At 52.4% G+C, this 16,550-nt stretch overlaps 1 long non-coding RNA gene across 2 annotated transcripts in view; it reads right to left on the reverse strand.

The window, feature by feature from the left end:
• LOC135187821 (uncharacterized) overlaps window positions 1–16,550 on the reverse strand; it is an 83,797-nt gene that overhangs the window by 40,466 nt on the left and 26,781 nt on the right. For both annotated transcript variants that reach the window (XR_010307461.1, XR_010307460.1), the window contains exons 3-5: window positions 5,739–6,148; window positions 1,887–2,007; window positions 1,148–1,252 (exon numbers count right to left, since the gene is read on the reverse strand). This is a non-coding gene — a long non-coding RNA (uncharacterized LOC135187821). The remainder of the gene's footprint in view (window positions 1–1,147; window positions 1,253–1,886; window positions 2,008–5,738; window positions 6,149–16,550) is intronic.

The raw sequence follows: 16,550 nt of genomic DNA on the forward strand, positions 1-16,550 counted from the left end.
GGATCCAGAGATTGCTGCAGGGGCTGTTGCTGGGCCTGTGGAGATCAAGTGGTGTTTTCATACTGGCAAATGGGCAGAGGTTAAACCCCAGGGGAACTGGGTTAGAATAGACACTCTCGGGGAGAGTTTTCAGCATTTGACTCATTCCTGCTCCTTGGGTTTGCAGATCTCCACTCCAGAAGGCTTTCTTGAGCACCAACACCACGAGTTTCAACCGTAGCACCCCGATATCAAAAGCAGGATCCTGGTATTTCCCAAATCCAGGGTTCAGCTGTGGGGCCTTTGCTCCAAGAAAGACAAATGAAGAGCTGGCCAGGTAAAGAGAGCACAGATCTGCCTCGGCAGTCCCCCCTTGCTCCATGCTGCCCAGGGCGGTTCTCTTGAATCGGCAGCTAAAAGGCGGAAGCAGTGCTGTACACAGAGGACAGGGGAGGGCTTCAGTCCCTCGGAGCACTCTCTGCATTCCCTACTTCTGCAGTTCCGTGGAGGTTTCCCTAAATGAGCTGTAGCTGAAGGGAGTACAAAATGAACTGCCTCTCTTCGGGGTATAAGGTGTCAAATTAGAGCCATCAGAAAGGAGAGACAGCCAAAGGCTCAGCTTCTGTCAGCTTAGTGCTGAGCTCTCTGCACCATTGTCTGCCCTCAGAATCAGATTCCAGTTGCTGTCTTCTGAAGTTCCTCATTGACTATAGCTCCAGTTTTCCTTGTGTATGATTTGAAAAGCCTGGCTACACTTTCTGCTCACCCCAGCCACAGCATTTTTTAATGACTCCCTTATTCTGGCACTAATGACAGAGCCCTTTGTGGTCCTGTAGTACAGATCCTAGGCACAAATTACTTCAGACTGCTCTAGCCATCGAGGAGAGACAGGACCTCCACAGGGCAATTCATCTTCCCCATCTTAAACATATGGTGTAGGATGGAGTAAATCACCCTCTGGAGGTGCCCGTCTCTTCCCATTGACTACTAAGGGATCCTGCTGACTGGCAGTGTCCTCCTGGTCTGAGCTAGGACAGAACTGATCCTGTTCAGAGACTTTACTTTTCAGCCCAGTCTCTGCTCAGTGCCAGAGCTTTCGAAGTTCATGGTACATTTGCACAGAGAGTGGCTGCTTCTGAAAGGGACAACAAGTGATGTTTGTACTTACTGCCAAGGGCTGGGATGCAGAAAGGCTCTTTGTGCTTCCTCCTGTGCAGACCAAGGCCACTGCTAAATCTTACGTATGATGCTGTGGTGCAGCAAGAGGTGGCACCTGCAGGGAAGAGCAGTTAGGTGACCCTAAACTGACCAGCAAGGAATTCCATCACAGAATCACAGACCAGTTTCAGTTGGAAAAGCCCCCTAAGATCACCAGGTCCAACCACCAACCTAAGACCACCGTGGCCATTAAACCGCATGCAGTATAAAGCTGAGGCATCACCAGGGTCAAAGCTCTTCTTCACTGGCCAGCATCCAAGGACTCTGTCTTCTGCCTTCCATCCCAGTCTGTGCATTCCTGAATCCATCTCCTGAATCTGGTTCCCACCTGCTGCTAAGTCCAGCCTGGGGCTTGTGCCACAGCATCAGTGGTGATGGTGGCAGCCTGGCCATGGCTGGAGGGATCCCTTGGAAGGACGATTTGCTTTGTGCATATTTATAGATTTAATCTAATTTTATTGTTCTCATGTCAGTCCCAGATGGTTTAGCTTCTTTCCCACCCCATCAGTCTCTCTCACTTCTTCCCATTCTCTTCCCTTTGGGAAGCAGAGGGGTTCATGGACAGCCTCTGGCACTCATCTAGTAGCAGCCCAGCCCTGACCCTTGACACAGAGAATAAACATCTGACCTCAGAGGCCTAAGATGAGGGTCACTGAGTCCTACAGCAGATAGTCAGATGAACATCTCACCTAGGCTGTGTTCCCTGATTCCAGACAGAGATCTGCAGCCACACTTTGTGTCATCACAGAAAAGCTGATTTTCTGTAAGCATTGAAGCAAACTGCTGTAGAAATGCTGCCTCCTGAGTACTCTGGAAGAAGAAAGGAAAGAAGGATATCCTGAGGAGAACATTAAAGACAGGCTGGTAGCTGCCAGCAGGAGGAACCCCAAGCTGTGTTAGGAGGCTCCTTTTACGTTACACCATAGGATTATGCTGGGAATAACTAAGATAAGAGTTTGAAAATGTTCATGAAATCAAGGATATAAAAACTCTCTGTTCAGAGCATAAATTATTAGGCATATAAAGCTGCCTGGCATCTTCCTCACAGCAGGATGGGCTCGTTGCCAAGATTGCATTCATCTCCTAGAAGGGGATGGACAATGTACACAGTTTGGTGGAAAAGGAGGCTGCAGCCAAGTGGGGGTTGGGCTCTTCTTCCTAGTATCAGGTGATAGAAGGAGAGGAAATGGCCTGAAATTGTGCCAGAGGAGGGTTAGGTTGGAAAGGAGGAACAACTTCTTTGGTGTGAGAGTGGTCAGGGACTGGCACAGGCTGTCCAGGACGTCCTTGTCCCTGAAGGTGTTGCAGAAAGGTGTGGCCATGGCACTGGGGACAGGGTTTAGTGGCCATGGTGGGGGTGGGTTGATGGTTGGACTCCATAATCTTGGAAGGCTCTTCTGACTAGAACAATTCCATCATTCTATGAAACCTTCTTGTGTGTTTTGGCTGGAGTCAGTGTTTATAGAATCACTGAATCATAGAATGCTCTTGAAAGGTCATCTCGTCCAACCCCCTGCAGTAAGCAGGACACCCCCAAATGAGGCAGGCTGGGGATGCCGAGGCACAAAGCACCGCAGGAGGCAGCACGTCCGTGGCTGTACCTGGAGCAGCTCTTTGGTGCAGGGTTCCTCTCTGGGACCTAGCCCTCAGGAATCCGTTCATCTATCGTAGCACAGAATCAAAGAATTGTTTTGTCTGGAAGAGCCCTCTGAGACCCTCCAGCCCAGCCAGCAGCCCAGCCCCACCATGGGCACCAAACCATGGCCACAGTGCCATGGCCACAGCTTTCTGGAGCACCTCCAGGCACGGGGACTCCACCACCTCTCTGGGCAGCCTCTGCCCATCCCTGACCAGTCTTGCAGCAAAGAAACTTCCTCATCTGCATCCTAACTCTCCCCTGGCTAGCTGAGTGCTCTCTACTTACCTCTCCTACTACTCTCCTGGGGCAAATAAAACATCAGTAATTGTATCCATGAATAATTGACTCAAAACTACAAAGTGAAGAGTCAGTCTGAGTGCTCATACCAACAACAAGGCACAAAGAAGTTGCTAGAGGAGTCCTTGCTGTGCACAGCAAACGTGGGCTCATAAGGTCCTGGTCTGTTCCCATCAGCTGCCATGCAATTAGTGACAGCAGATCGGCTGTCAGATACCAGCTCCCACTGCGCGCTGCTGTGCACCTCCTACACCCCTGGGCATGGCCAGCATCTGCCTGTGGCCCCGTGTGGAACACAATTAGCTTCCTAGGATTGCTGGAATGTCTCCATTAGCTTATTAATTGGTAAGATTAATTAATTAAGATTAATTAGATTAGTAAACTACAGAGGCAGGCTGTAGATATCTGATATAAAATGATGTTCAAGCTGAGGCTCCATGGGAAACCGTGTCTCTGAGAGAAACTTTCCAGACTTTGCTGCCAGGGATCCAGCCTTGTGTCAGGAATCCATGGCTTGTGTCAGGAATCCAGCCTCGTATCAGACCCAGCTGCAAATGCAGATGTGGTGCATCCCAGATGTTTGGGTACTATTGCAAATTAACACATTGTTTGAGCTGGGAAAGACCTGTGAGACTGTCGAGTCTAACCATCAACCATGGCCATTAAACCATGTTCCAGAGTGCCATGTCCACGCGTTTCTAGTCCAGGCCCCTGCTGGAGGAGGTTTATCTAAAGCAGGTTCCACAGGACAGCATCCAGCTTGATTTTTTAAATGGCTGCCTCAAGCTGTGCCTCCGATTACAGCATTGAGACCAAGAACCCAGGTTCAAACATCCTGATGCTGTCCCCCATTTGAATTCTGGATCCAGCTCTGCCCCTGCACTGTGCATTTTGGGCTCCTTTCTCAATAAGCAGGAGCAGCAGTAGGTACTCCACGGCTCCACCATTCACAGCTCTGGTCAGAGACACTGAAACACAGCAAAGACAGTGCCCCAGCACAACCCTGTGCCCAAAGAAGGGACTCAAGCTGCTGCTTTGGTTGTAGCAGAGGACTTTCAGATGTCGCAGTCTTTGGCAGTGGCTGTGCAGCCTGAACGCTCAGCAGGATCATCAGCGCAGCAACTGCTTCCCCTTCGGCTGAGTGAAAGGGGCAAAACTCCTACCGAATGCACTGAGCATTTCTAGCAGAACATCTCCTCTGTGATCTTTTATTGGCTTGGAATCAAGAAAGACCATTCTGATAAAAGATTGCTCTGGGAATATTTGGGAAGACCAGTTTAGAAAGTAGGGTATGCACAGAACCTGCACTTCTTACCGCCAGCCAAACCTGCTGCTCCCTGAGGAACCGCTGGGGTCTGTTCGGCTGAGGGGACACTCCCGTGTGGCTGTGCCCAAGGGCACAGGGTGCCTTAGTCTTCAGCCTCATTCCCTGTGAGAATGAGATCTGCTCTATTTCCACCAAGCCCACAATGCCTGAAATGCTGCGGGAGGGAATTGCTTTGAGCTCAAAGAGGGCAGACCTAGACTGGAGAATAGGATAAAGTTGTTCAGAGTGAGGCTGGGCAGACACTGGCACAGGCTGCCCAGGGAGGCTGTGGATGGCCCCTCCCTGAATGAGGCCTTGAGCAAGCTGTGCTGGTGGGAGGTGTCCCTGCCCATGGCAGGGGGCTGGGGCCGGATGACCTTGAAGGTCCCTCCCAGCTCAAGCCATTCTAGGACTCTATGATTCTGTGACCATTCCTTTCCTAAAGAGACATTAAATAGGGAAACTCCCTTAAAAAAACCCACACCAGCAACACCAAAATAAACCAACCCAAAAGACTGTGCCAGAGCCCTGACCTGAGGTCCCACCTTCCTGCACACCAAAGGGCTGAATGCCAGGGGGGATGCATGTGCTGCTCCACCCTGCTTCCCTGCTCCCTGGGAAATACAGCACTGAAGTGGAAAGAGGCTGGCGGATGGGCTGAGGGCACCCAGGAGCTTCCCAAGGCTATCTGAAGCACAGCTCAGCATGGCTGCTAGGGCAGTGAGACGTTTATGGGCAGAGCAGCAGGACAGGGTTTGATAAAATGCATACTTCTGGACAATAAAAATGAGCAGAGGCTGCTGAGGCTGCTTCTGAAAGGTCTGCGATGTCTGCAGCAGAGCCTGCACAGCCTCAGACCAGCCCATGTGTAAGGGCAAAAGTGTCTCATGTTCCACGGCTGCCTGAAGCCAAGATCTGCTCCAGATGAGAGAGACTCCTGCTCAGAAGGCAATTCCCCAGCACATAACAACTTATTTGGATACCAAGAAGTTATTTGGGGCATCTGGAGAGAGTTGTCAGTGTAACAGCAGTGGCTTGTTACAGTGGGGTGGGAATTTCAATAGCCCTTGTGAAATGGCCTCAGCTTGCACCAGGGGAGGTTTAGGTTGAACATTAGGAAAAAGTTCTTTGTTGCAAGAGTGATCAGGGATTGGAACAGGCTGCCCAGGGAGGTGGTGGAGTCCCCATCCCTGGAGGTGTCCGAGAAATGTGTGGGGACATGGTTTAGTGGCCATGGTAGTGCTGGCTAGAAGGTTGGACTGGATGATCTTAACGGTGTCCTCCAACCCAGTTACCCACCTGGTGTACATGCAGCTCTACAAGAGAATCCTGCTGCAGTGGATATTGCAGGCTGCTTCTGTGTCCTGTGACGCTCCTGGAATGTGTTTATTCAGTTTTCCCTTGTGCATTAAAGCTCCAGGCAGTAAGGGGAAGCAGTGATGTGCTTTGCTGCAGCCCAACACTTCAGCAGCTTGCTTCTGCCCAAGCAGATTACCACCAGTGTGAGGACAACTTCACTGGCATCAGCACTTCCATACTTTACATCCTCTATGTTCCTGCCACTGTTAAATGGATTCCATCTTTCCTTTGGGACCCACATCAGTTCTTCTGTGCTCGACGCTCATCTCGTAGTGCTTTCTGCCCCAGCAGCATCTCCTGCATCATCACTTCTCTCGCAGCACATGAATTCTCCAACAGCCTGTGAGAAGCTGTGAACAGAGCCTTAATTAAAGCCACATTCTGCAGAAAGGTGTCTGGCAGTAGGGCTGGGGGGAGGGCTGGCTAATACTGAGCAGCTGTTAAAACACACCATTGAGTTGAGCTCTCCCCAAGGGCAAAGGAGCTGTGAGCTGCACGGCAGGGCAAGCCCTGGCTCCAACAACCTGAGCTGCAGAGCTACAGGAGGCTGCAGGGAGGTGGGGGTTGGGCTCTCCTTCTAAGGAACAAATGATAGGACAAGAAGAAATGGCCTGAAATTGTGCCAGGGTAGGTTCAGGTTGGAGATCAGAAGAATTTCTTTGCTGTGAGAGTGGTCAGGGACTGGCAGAGGCTGCCCAGGGAGGTGGTGGAGTGCCCATTCCTGGAGCTGTTCCAGAAAGGTGTGGCCATGGCACTTGGGGCCATCGTTTGGTGGCTATGGTGGGGCTGGGGTGCTGGCTGATCTGGATGACCTCAGAGGGCTTTTCCAACCCAAACAATTCTGTGATTCTATGTAGGAAACAAATTCCTTTGCACCTATAACAAGACATGAGAATTTACTCTTGAAGCAGTTTTGCTTCCAGGCAAGTTCTGCGTCTTTCAAATCTCTGTTCAGTGTTTTCTCCTTTATCCTCATGCCCCAGGAGGCAGCTCCTAATCCCTTAGCATTTACTGCAAGCACATCCCATGGTGGAAGGGATGAAGGAGACATCTCATGTGCTGGTGCTGGGTTTGCTCATCCCTGGTGATGGGCACGCTGGAGGAACCTGAACAGCAGGGAGCGCGCTGGCACTCGGAGGTGGCTTTGCTGCCATCGAGGGGGGTCTGCTCCTGCCTTCGCCCTGCAGGCAGCCACGATATCTCTCCAGACACCTGCCGGTGGCATTGCCTCTGGGCGTGGCGCTCATCTGAGGCAGCAGTGCACCTCTGAGCTGCTGAGCAGACTGCAGCTACAGCAGCCAGCACAAGCCAGCAGTGCAGAGCAAGCCTGATGAGATCCACGGGCGAATCCTTCTCCTGTCTCACCTCCTCCTCTAAGCACCAAAGGAGGGCCCAGCCCCGGGCAGCAGGCAGCTCCCTACAGACACTGCTCAGCTGAAGGCCTTCACACAGGGCAGCAGGTCCTTCTGAAATGCATCCAGCCTTGGCAGCAGGCTTCCTGCCCTTGCAGGAGCAGGGATGGGATTTCAGCTACAACCTTCCTGGCCTCAGACTGCCAGCAAGTTTCCCTCTGGTTGCTTTCCACGTGCAAGGCAGGAAGAGGGCACAGTTTGTTTGACTAGGGAGCTGACCCTTCCAGTCAAGAAGTTTCTTCTCATGTCCAACCTAAACCTCTGCTGGTGACACTTGAGGCCATTTTCTCTCCTTCTGTCACTTGTTCCTAGGGAGCAGAGCCCAACCCCTACATGGCTCCAACATCCTCTCAGGGAGCTGTAAAGAGCAATGAGGTCTGCCCTCAGCCTCCTCTTCTCCAGGCTAAAACCCCCTAGGGCCCTCAGCTGCTTCTCTTGACTGAAAGGGTTCTCAAAGCCTGGCAGAGGCTGCCCAGGGAGGAGGCTGAATGCCCATCCCTGGAGATGTTTCCAAGAGGCAGAGCTGTGAGGCTGAGGGCCATGGCTCAGCCCCAGCCTCCACAGAGCAGGAATCCAGCTGGACCAATTCTATGACTTTGTGGTCCTGTGACCTCCTTTAAGTCTGTTGATTTTCTATGCAGCTAATTAATGTAGTCTCAGGAGGATTTGTAAATGCCCAGTTTCCAAGGGAGAAGAAGCTGAAAGCAGGACAGCTGGTGCCCACCTTAGCCTGTGTAAGGATGCAAAGCCAGGACACAGCCAGAAGAGCGGTGGTGCTCCACACTTGAACGTGTGGTTGCTGGTTATTAGTTGGTTGCCTGGAGCCCAAGGAGTTTAAGAATTCATTCAGCTTTGGAAGATCACCTAGCAACAGTGTCTGGAAACCACTGCTCTGAGGGAATTTTCACTTGATTATGTTTTCAAATGCAAGGCGAGAGCGTGCAGAGCCTCACAGGAGATCAGAATGGAAGCGAAGGCACAGCCAGCACCCAGCTCTGGCAGCCAGAGGAGCCCTGCAAACAGGCTGCCTTCCACTGCTCCAGCTGTGCCCAGGGATCATGCTCCCCAGGCACTTGTGAAGGCACAGTCAGAATTTCACTGGGAGCCAGCAACACCAAATCAGCTTTGATTGTGATCACCTATAAACAGGTAAAACTGCACTCAGCCACACAGTGCAGTGACAGCTGCTGCAGAGCAGCAGGATGCCCACCTGAACCTCTGCTGCAGACACACTGCTGTGCTGGGACCTCGTCCCAGACATCCTGCAGAAAGCTCTGAGGAGGCCTTTTGCAAACCTTCACTTACTTTTACACCTTCAGGTTACCTTTAGATCTCGAATTTGCAGTTTGTTCACAAACCCACACTGGGGATGGTTCTGCTGCAGGAGGGATGCTCTGTACATAGCACAAGGGACCCTGGAGCAGACAGCTGGTGCCAGTTCCCAAGGCTTGAGTCCTACACCTTTGAGAAGGACAGGCCACAAAGTGTGGCTGTCCCCTGTGGGCACAGGGTGCAACAGTGTGCTCTGCCCTGCATGCCTGGACTTTCTGCACACTCTCCTCTGCCACACACACAGAGGGGACATCTGTTCTGCAAACAACCTGATGGGTCAGGGGGCTGTGAGAGCTGCTGTCAGCCAGAAGAGCACTACCACACATGCCTGTGTGGCATCTATGGTCATCACAATGGATTGTTAACTACATGGGAAATCACACACACACAATCACAGACAGGTGGGGCTTGGAAGGGACCTCTGGATATCATGCAGTCCAGCTCCCAGCTAGAGCAGGATCACCCAGAGCAAATCCCACAGGATCACAGCCAGGTGGGTTTGGAATGTTCCCTTCCAGCCCCAACCATTCCAGGATTTGATGGGTCTGCCTAATGAAATTTGTAGAGAGACTGTGAGCCCAAGTCACCTGAAGCACCTGGGCACCTATTTGCCTCTTTAGCTTCTTTAAATGTGTCCACAGACATCAGAGACATTCGTCTGGTCCTGAAAGTAGAGCTCTGCCTCCCCTGACTGCCCAGGCCTGCTGCTCAGGTCATGGACTGAAGGAACGCTAGGTTCTGCCTGAAAGACTGCAGGTATTTCACTCCCTGTGACTCTGTCACTGGGGAGCATGTGGCAAAGTAAAGTTTTAATCGAACAATACTTTCCAACATGGTCCTTGGCCTCTGCATTCCTGGTCCAAAAATCCCAAAGCCTTGTTTGTTTTAATATCTCCAGAATGTAAACCATTTCAAGACTCTGGAGATAAAGAGGGGGTATCACCAGTTACAGGGCACAGCCATAAATATCCAATGACATGAGAAGGTTGTTGCAGGATCCCAAGGGAAGTTCAACTTCTCAGGCCTGGACTGCAGAACAGAAACTCCTTGAAGCCAGAAGAAAGAGAAATAAATTATCTTGGGGGTATTTATTTCCCTGGAGCACTTCTCTCAGCTCCATCTCTCTCTTTCAGTACTTTACTTTGTCAGCTTCCCAGATCATGGAAACTGCTGCTTTTCAGGATCAGCTGGAGGACCAAAGCCAGGAAGAAACAAAGAGGCCAACAAGGGGCAATGGCCTTGGTCATGTTTATGATGTGTCTTCACTGACAGAAATGGAAGAGAAGGACAAGGAAGCTGGGGAAGGGTCTGGAGAACAGGACTGGAGAAGAGCAGCTGAGGGCCCTGGCCCTAGGGGTGTCTGGTGTGGAGCAGAAGAGGCTGAGGGCAGAGCTCACTGCTCTCTGCAGCTCCCTGAGAGGAGGCTGCAGCCAGCTGGGGTTGGGCCCTGCTCCCTGGTGTCAGGTGATAGGGTGAGAGGAAATGGCCTCAAGCTGCCCCTAGGGAGGTCTAGATTGGACATCATGAAAACAAATTCTTGCTGCCAGAGTGGTCAGGGACTGGCAGAGGCTCCCAGGGAGGTGGTGGTGGTGTCCCCATCCCTGCAGGTGTTCCAGAAAGGCTTGGCCATGGCTCCCAGGGATGAGGTTTAGTGGCCATGGTGGGGTGGGGTTGACATTTGAACTTGATGTCCTGAGAGGTTTTTTTCCAACCCAAACAACTCTGATCCTGTGCCAGGCTGCCTGTCCCTTGGCCACTGCCACTCACCCAGCAACACATCACACATGCTCCATTTGCCCACACCTCACCATGTGCTGCAGGGCAAATCCTGCTCTCAGCTGCCTGCTTTGCAAACCACTGGGAATCAGTGGCTGTGGAAGTGATTTGCAAGCAAGGAAAACAGAGAGATGTGGAGGGTTGTTTTTTCTTCTGGGAAAGGCATTTGGGATTACAAGCAAGAATTTCAGCAGGATTCAGGCTATGATACAATGACTTTGCAACAGGCTGCAAGAAAAGTGGGTCTCCATCCTCTGGCCACAGGTTTGCCGCTCTGAACATCTGTTTCCAGGGAGATCTCACTGTGGGACATTTTGTAGTGCAAAAATGTGTGAAGTGACTTCTGCTCAGAGAAAGGTTTGGTCACAGACCCTTTATCCTCAGTGTTGTACCTACAAAGCAGCTCCAGTTACACATCTGGGGACAACCAGGTCTACAAGCAAGCAGCAGGCCTTGATGTTAGCAGGAGCAGCAGCCAGGCTGCAGCCAGGTAGAGCAGAGCCGTGTGAGAGCTGGGCGAGGTGGAGCAGCGTGGGAGAGGGTCCATGGTACAGGGAGCAGTAGAGTGTGCCCCGTGCTGATGGCACCGTGGCTCTGCTGACCGCTCAGCCTGTCGCTCCTTCTGAAGCTGCAGCCTGGGGCAGCTCAAGCAAGGACAGAAGACAACTTTTCCTTAGTGTACATCTACTCCTTGACAGAAGTCACTCACGAGCTCTGGTAGCTTCTAGCTTCACAGACTGAAACTGGGGGCTCATGGAATCACAGAATCAGTAAGGTTGGAAAAGACCTCTAAGATCATCAAGCCAAACCATCTAGAAGGCTCCCAGATAATGCACACCCTGCTGGGATGCACACAACGAACACACCTGACTGTAGCTCCAGGCTCCAGGGCTGCATTGACCCAAATGGCCAACAAGGTCACCATGAGCCAGCAAAGTGCCCTCAGGGCCAAGAATGCCAATGGTCTCCTAAGACCAGTTCAAGAGGGACAGGGAAGTACTGGATAGAGTCCAGTGGAGGCCACAGAGGTGCTGAGGGGCCTGGAGCAACTCTGTGAGGTAAGAGATCTTCACCTGTTTAACCTGGAGAAGAGCAGCCTGAGAGGGGATCTTCTCAGAGCTGATCAGTAGCTAAGGGGTGGGGGGCAAGAGGATGAGAACAGAGACAGGACCAGGGGCAGTGGGCACAAACTGGAACCCAGGAGGTTTCACTTGAACTTAAGGAGAACCTTCTTTCCTGAGAAGGTGCTGGAGCACTGGGCCAGGCTGCTCAGAAAGGTGGTGGAGTCTCCTTCTCTGAAGACCGCCAAAGCTCACCTGGCCATTGTGTTGCTGTGCAAGCTGTTCAGGTGCCCCTGCAACTGCACCCTGCTGAGTGGCATGCTCAGGCACAGGATGCCATCCAGAGGGAGCTGGGCAAGCTTGAGATGTGGGCCTGTGTGAACCAAGTGCAAGGTCCTGCACCTGGGTCAGGGCAGTCTCTGGTACCAATACAGGCTCAGGGATTAAAGGCTCGAGAGTGCTGAGGAGAAGGGTTGGAGGATGCTGGTGGTGAAAAGCTGAGCGTGAGCCAGCAGTGTGTGCCTGTGACCTCTGCAGCCCTCAGCACACCAGAGGCAGGAGTCTGTTAGAGCACCCAGAGGAGGCCCCGAAGATGGCCAGGAGTCAGGACACCTGTTTGTGAAGACAGGCTGAGAGAGGCAGGGTTATTCAGCCTGAAGAGAGAGCTCTGAGGAGACCTTATTGTGGTCTTGCAGTACTCAAGGGGCGATAAGGAAGGTGAGGACAATCATTCTAGCAGAACCTGTTGTGACGGGACAAGGGGCAACGGTTTGCAACTAAAAGAGGGAGATTCAGTCTAGATGCAAAGAAGACTTTTTAAAACATGAGGGTGGTGAGACCCTGGCCCAGGTTGCCCAGAGAGGTGGTAGAAGCTCCATCTCTGGAGACATTCCAGGTCAGGCTGCCTGGGGCTCTGAGCAACATGACCTAGCTGAAGAGGGATTAGCTAGATTCTAGACTCTGTGCTAGATTGTCTGGTCCTGCTCTGGCAGGGGTCCCTTCCAACCCCTAATATCCTGTTGTGATGACTCTGCTGACTGCAGGGGGTTGGACTGGATGAGCTTTGAGGGTCACAGTTCTCTGGCTCCCTGCTCTGTGGTCGCATGGGCTATGATTCTAGGGCTCTATGGTGCTTGACTGGATTCCCATAGCTTTCCCACCACACTGCCGAGACCAACACTCCTTCAAAGCGTGTGGCACAGAGGGCATGGAGGCCAGCGAGGTGGAGCAGCTAGGTGCCTTCAAATGGAACTGAACTCTCAAACCCAGGAATGCTGGATTGGCTCTAGGCACAGAATTCTGGCTTCTTCCCAACCCAAACATTAAAAAGTAGGAGAATCTGTGTAAGCTGCAAGACCACCAGCTCGTGGAGCTCTTGGAAGTGGCCCGCTGGAGCAAGCCTGAAGAAGCCAGCAGATGCTGCCTCTTTCTGTTGCCAGCTGAAGTGCTGCGAGCACAAGGAGGCATCAGAGGTGCCTAAACTCGGGTGACTGCTGCCACTTACTGTGAGGGTGGTGGAGTGTGGGAAGCTGGAGAACAGGGCTGGTGAGGAGCCGCTGAGGCACCCACAAGTGTTTAGTGTGGAGGAGGCTGACAGAAGACCTCTTTGCTCTCTACAGCTCCCTTTATCTGTCCTGTTGAAGCTCTGAGTGACTTTAACTCAGAACAAAACTGCATCTCTCACTCATTTAGTGGCTAGCCCAGCCTAAACCACTGACCACCAGGAATGCCCTGTGGAGCTGCCATATTGCTGACTGCAGAGGCCTGAGCACACAGGGCACCAGGCTCTTCTGGAAGGCTAAGAGCTCTTTTAGACACCGAAGTTAAAGATCTGGGCCTACAGCCAGCGTTACTGTCTCTATCTCGCCAGACACCTTGCACAACGACCACAGCCAGCACCTCTGGTAGTTGTCTCCCTCTTTTCTACATGACATTCAAGCACAGGAGGATACCTGGCGTGTATCCTATTGCCCCTGCCCTTCCTACACAACCTGCTGGGCCGTCACAAACCCATGTCTGCTATCTGTTGTGATCCTTCTCCAGGTGCCGCTCCTGAAGGGGGCACCTTGCCTTCCTCTGAGCCATGGGCGCATCTTTCACCAACAGAGCCCACAGGTGTTTCAGTGTAGGACAGGCTGAATGCGAAGCACACCTTTGTGCCAGACATCTCCAAAGCTGGCTCCAAAGCTCAAAGCAAACAGGAATAAACTTCCCCCTGCTTCCCTTCGTGGGGAGGCAGCTCCCTCTCTGCTTGGTGTGGAGGCAAAGGCAGGCACACAGGGCAAGGTGTTCAAAGGCATCGAAGCGCCTTTTGGGACTTGCAGCAGTGCTTGTGCAGAGCAGGCCCTGCCTCCCGCTGAGATCAGCGTTTTGTAGCTGCTCAGCAGATGCAGATCTGACAGCCGGCTCTGTTAGAACAATATTTGCTGAGGGTAAACCAACTGCGTGCCACAGAGGATGGATGCGAGTCCCATGCTTCCGCTCCCCTCCCGAGCCAGCCCGACCTGTGCTGCAGAGAGCTCCTCCTTCTGTGCCCAGGAGGCTGCTGCCCACTGCTGATGAGGCTGTGCCATGCTTGGCTGCAATCCCGGCACAACCTCACCCTCTCCAGGAGCTCCTGTAAATTAAGTCCCTCAGGGGAACTTTCTGCTATTACTCCTGAAGCAACTGCCCTTAGCAGTCCTGTCTGCCTTCCCCTGCAGCTGGCTGTCAGCATCCAGGCAAGGATTACCCTTCTGTTTGGCAGACTTTATCACAGCATCATGGAATAACAAAAGGGTGGGGTTAGAAGGGACTTCAGAGGTCATCCAGTCCGACTCCTCCGCTAGAGCAGGTTCACCTAGAGCAGGTTGCACAGGAAAGTGTCCAGGTTTTGAAGGTCTCCAGAGAAGAAGACTCCACAACCTGTCTGGGCAGCCTGCTCCAGGGCTGCAGCCCCCTCGAAGAGAAGAAATTCCTCCTTAAGCTCAAGTGAACCCTCTGAGGAGAACACTGCGACTGAAAAGCAGCCTGGCTATAGATTCAGTAATGGTGTTCCAGGGCCATACATGCAGTTGGCTCTTTTAGCTGCAGTCATACCAGCTACGTGAGCTCCCAAGAGTAGGATCATGGAATCATTAAGGTTAGAAAAGACCTCTAAGATCGCTGGGTCCGAGGTTCTGGTTGAAGCAGCTGGATACACTCAGAAGAGCCAGTGGCAGCAGCGCCATTGGCCATGCTGTATGCTTGAGTTCTCTACCTAGCTTCTGCCCTTCCTGGGTGGTATTTGAAGTGCTTAGCCCCAGCCTGTGCCATCTGAACATCTCATTTCCATTAAAAACATGAGGTGGCTGCTAGACACGTGTCCCTCTGCAGTGCAGTCTCACAGAATCATGGAATTATGAAGGTCAGAAAGGGCCCAACCCTGACCCCAGCATCACCATGGCCAATAAACTCTGTCCCCAAGTGCCATGTCTTGAACTACTCCAGGGATGTGGACTCCACCACCTCCCCAGGCAGCCCATTCCAATGCCAGTCTCTTTCTCCCTGAAGAACTTCTTCCTAATGTTCAGCCTAAACCTCCCTGACGCAGCCTGAGACTGTCCCCTTCTTCTGTCACTGGTTGCCTGGGAGAAGAAACCGACGCCCACCTGGCTACAACCTCCTTTCAGGTAGTTGTAGGCAGCAATAAGATCCTTCCTGAGCCTCCTCTTCTGCAGGCTGCACACCCCCAGCTCTCCTCACAGGGCTGTGCTCCAGGCCCCTCCCCAGCCTTGCTGCCCTTCTCTGGACACATTCAGCATCTCTACATCTTTCTTAAACTGAGGGGCCCAGAACTGGGCACAGTACTCAAGGTGCAGCCTAAGCAGTGCTGAGCACAGGCGCAGAAGGACTTCCCAAGTCCTGCTGGCCACACTGCTCCTGATACAGGCCAGGATGCCATTGGCCTTCTTGGCTACCTGAGCACACTGCTGGCTCATGTTCGGCCAGATGTTCATGGGAGAGGAGCCCAATCCCTCACTACAGCCTCCTTTCATCTCTCTCTTTGCCATGAAATGCCTGACACTTGGCGTTTAGACAGGCATTCTGCTCCTGGCTTGCTAACTGCAACAGCTCCCCAGTGCCTGGGGAGGCCCAGCACTGGGTTCAAAGGTGAGCATGGTGATGGAGGCCTCTGGCTGGCAAGCCTTGCTCCTTGTTTAGTCACACTGCAGCTCCAAGGGAAGCTGAAAATGCAGCTGCGAAAAGTGAGCAAAGAGCTTCAATTACTGCCTCACAGCTGTGCTTCAGGAATGTCACAGAGACACTGTCCAGTGCAAACCAGGCTGGGAAGCACAGCTCTGCTGTGGAGATCATTTGAAAAGGAAGAAAGAGAAACTGAAGACATCTTTTCTTTCCTCTGACAAGAATTTACTCACTGGTAGGTTCTCATACACTTCATTTACTGTGACCAGCCAAACAAGCTGGCTCCACAGCGCTCCTCCCTCTCTGCTGTTCTGTGCGTGTTGGAACTCAACAGCACAACAAGCCTGTTCCTCTGGGAATCCTCCATGGTTATAACATTTAGTGTTTCTTTAAGGACAAACTTGTCTGTTTATGTTCCCCCTTCTACTCTGCTCTGCTGAGACCTCACCTGCAGCACTGCCTCCAGTTCTGGGCACCCCAACACAAGGAGGACATGGAACTGCTGGAGAGGGTCCAGAGGAGGCCACAAACATGATCAGAGGGCTGCAGACCTTCCCCATGGGGACAGGCTGAGAGAGTTGAGGCTGTTCAGCCTGGAGAAGGCTCTGGTGTTCAAGGCCGGGCTGGATGAGGCCTGGGAGGTGTCCCTGTCCATGGCAAGGGGTTGGAACTGGATGATCCTTTCCAACCCAGATGGTTATGTGATTCCATACTGAGCTCTCTGCCTACTTCTGTGCAGCTGCCTACTCTACACAAAGCTGCTTCTCTACACAAAGAGAAACACAGAACTGCAGAAAATCTATTTTGAACTTGCATGACCTGATGGCCATGTCAGCTTCCACTGAAGCACAGAATGGGTTGGGTTGGCAAAGCTCTCCAAGCTCACCCAGTCCAACCCTTCTCTAACTCTGCCAATGCCGGGGCTAAGCCATGGCCCCCAGCACCACATCTCTGCCACTGGGAAATGCCTCCGGGGTGGGCATTCAGCTGCCTCCCTGGGCAGCCTG

This window comes from Pogoniulus pusillus, chromosome 28 (assembly GCF_015220805.1).
Source record: "Pogoniulus pusillus isolate bPogPus1 chromosome 28, bPogPus1.pri, whole genome shotgun sequence".
Classification (NCBI taxonomy): Eukaryota; Metazoa; Chordata; class Aves; order Piciformes; family Lybiidae; genus Pogoniulus; species Pogoniulus pusillus.